This window comes from Aulonocara sp. 'chitande type north' Nkhata Bay, linkage group LG19 (assembly GCF_057382095.1).
Source record: "Aulonocara sp. 'chitande type north' Nkhata Bay isolate Kocher_YH1m ecotype deep benthic linkage group LG19, A_spYH_male_GT1.1, whole genome shotgun sequence".
Lineage (NCBI taxonomy): Eukaryota > Metazoa > Chordata > Actinopteri > Cichliformes > Cichlidae > Aulonocara > Aulonocara sp. 'chitande type north' Nkhata Bay.
Window position 1 is genome coordinate 7,865,438 of NC_141362.1, and position 3,003 is coordinate 7,868,440.

Consider the following 3,003-nt stretch of genomic DNA (forward strand, 5'->3'; position numbering starts at 1 on the left):
CCGGTGGCGGTCAGCGATCTCCTTATTGCGCTCCGCCGTCCGCAGCAGAGCGGCTCGGGTGGACCGCCAGGCCCGGCGGCACCTGCGGAAATGATGTTGTACCGATGGGACGGCATGCTCACCCTCCACGGCCGGGAACAGGGGTGGTTGGTAGCCCAATGAGGCTTCGAACGGCGACAGTCCAGTGGCTGAAGAGGTCAGGCAGTTGTGGGCGTACTCAATCCAGGGGAGCTGCTCGCTCCAAGTGGCCTGGTTGAGAGAGACGACACAGCGGAGTGCCGCTTCGAGCTCTTGGTTGGTACGCTCGGCCTGTCCATTGCTCTGAGGGTGGAAGCCCGAAGAGAGACTGACCGCGGCGCCGATCTGCACGCAGAACTCCTTCCAAACCCGAGAGGTAAATTGGGGTCCCCGGTCGGAAACGATGTCCATCGGAATGCCATGAAGCCGGAAGACGTGGGTGGTGAGCAGCTGGGCGGTCTCCAGGGCTGTAGGGAGCTTGGGGAGGGCGATGAAATGAGCCGACTTAGAAAAACGGTCAACAATAGTGAGGATGGTGGTGTTACCGGATGACGGTGGGAGCCCCGTAACGAAGTCCAGCGCTATGTGAGACCATGGCCGTCCTGGCGTGGGGAGTGGTCGAAGAAGCCCGGCGGGTGGTCGATTGGGACGTTTGTTCCGGGCACACGTGGTGCACGCCATAACGTACTCCCTGGCGTCCTTGTCCAAGGTGGGCCACCAGAAAAACCGCTGCAGGAAGGTGATGGTGCGGCGGGCTCCTGGATGACAGGTGAACCGGGCAGTGTGGCCCCAGTGGAGTACCTGAGGTCGGACAGCAGCAGGGACAAACAACCGACCAGGGGGGCCCGTCCCCGGGTCGGGGTCAGTATCCTGGGCCTCGCGCACGAGAGCTTCGATCTCCCATGTGACAGCTCCAATAACACAGGTAGCTGGAAGAATCGGTTCTGGATCGGAGTCTCCTTCCGTACTGGAAAACTGACGGGAGAGTGCATCGGGCTTCACGTTGCGCGACCCTGGTCTGTAAGTGATGGTGAAATTGAATCTTGTGAAGAAGAGGGCCCACCTGGCTTGTCGTGAATTTAGGCGTTTGGCGGACCGGATGTACTCAAGGTTCTTATGGTCGGTCCACACGATGAATGGGTGTTCCGCGCCCTCAAGCCAGTGCCTCCACTCCTCCAGGGCCAGTTTGACCGCTAGCAGCTCCCGATCACCGATGCCGTAGTTCTGTTCTGCGGGTGAGAGACGACGAGAAAAGAATGCACAGGGATGGAGCGTACCTTCAAATCGTTGAGACAGAACTGCTCCCACTCCAGAGTCCGAAGCATCCACCTCCACCACGAACGGTTGCCTGAGGTTGGGCTGACGGAGGATGGGGGCGGTAGTGAACTTCTCCTTTAGTAGGGAAAAGGCCTCCTGAGCAGAGAGGTCCCACTGAAAAGGAACTTTGGGAGAGGTAAGCGCAGTGAGAGGTGAGGCGATCTTACTGTAGTCCTTTATGAAGCGTCGGTGGAAGTTGGCGAATCCTAGGAACCGTCGGAGTTGCTGGCGGTTCGGCGGTTGAGGCCAGTCCACCACGGCCCGGACCTTCTCGGGGTCAGGTTTGAGATCCCCCTGAGAGATGATATAGCCAAGGAAGGCCACCGTGTCAACGTGAAATTCACATTTCTCCGCTTTCACGAACAACCGGTTCTCCAGGAGGCGCTGCAGGACCTGCCTCACGTGACTCTCGTGCTCCGTCTGGGACTTAGAGAAAATGAGAATATCATCAAGGTACACAAAAGCACATCGATTAATAAAATCCCTCAGAACATCGTTAACAAGGGCCTGGAAGACCGCGGGCGCATTGGTTAAGCCAAAGGGCATGACGAGATACTCATAGTGTCCGATATGAGTGTTGAAAGCGGTCTTCCACTCATCTCCCTCCCGGATCCTCACCAGGTGGTAAGCGTTTCGCAGGTCCAGTTTGCTGAACACCGTGGCCCCCTGGAGTAGTTCGAAAGCAGAATTAAGGAGGGGAAGAGGGTACTTGTTCTTTACTGTGATCTTGTTGAGGCCGCGGTAATCAATACATGGCCGGAGCGTCTTGTCTTTCTTGGCAACAAAGAAGAAACCTGCCCCCACGGGGGAGGATGACGGGCGAATTAACCCAGCAGCCAGAGAGTCGTTGACGTATCTCTCCATGGTTTCCCTTTCGGGCTGTGTGAGGCTGTAGAGGCGGCCAGAGGGGAGAGGCGCCCCAGGGAGAAGATCAATGGCACAGTCATAGGGCCGGTGTGGTGGAAGCGAGCCCGCCTCATCCTTACTAAAAACTGCTGCGAGGTCATGATAGACGGAAGGAACCGAAGACAGCTCTGGTGACTTTGAAGGCTTCCCGGGGGGGGGGAGAGGGAGCAGATGGCGTGGCGGCCCAAAGGCAGGTCATGTGGCAGCCCACACCCCACCCCATAACTTGCTCCTTCTTCCAGTCGATGTGTGGGTTGTGTTGTGAAAGCCATGGATAACCTAGTACGAGCGGGGTTACTGGAGCCTTAAACACACAGAAACAAACGTTCTCAACGTGGTTACCGGAGAGAGTGAGTGTGACAGGTAGGGTGACGTGCGTTATGTCAGGCAACCGGTGACCAGACAGGGCGGACACGCGGAGAGGATGAGGCAGTGGTCGTGTGCCAATGCTGAGCTTGGAGACTAGCGACGCATCAATGAAATTCTGTTCTGCACCAGAGTCAATTAACACAGAGAGGGAATGGGACAACGACCGGAGGGTGAGTTTAGCAGGCAGCAAGAGACGGGGAAGAGGCTTGTTGTTGGACAGGTCGCCCACCAGTACCCTCTCAATTACTGGCGGGCGCCTCCTTTTGCCAGCGCCGGGCAGGCAGAGATGTAATGCCCCTTGCGACCGCAATACAGACACTCACCCGCGGAAAACCGGCGTTGTCGCTCCGCAGGGGTGAGTCGAGAACGTCCCAGCTGCATGGGTACCTCCTC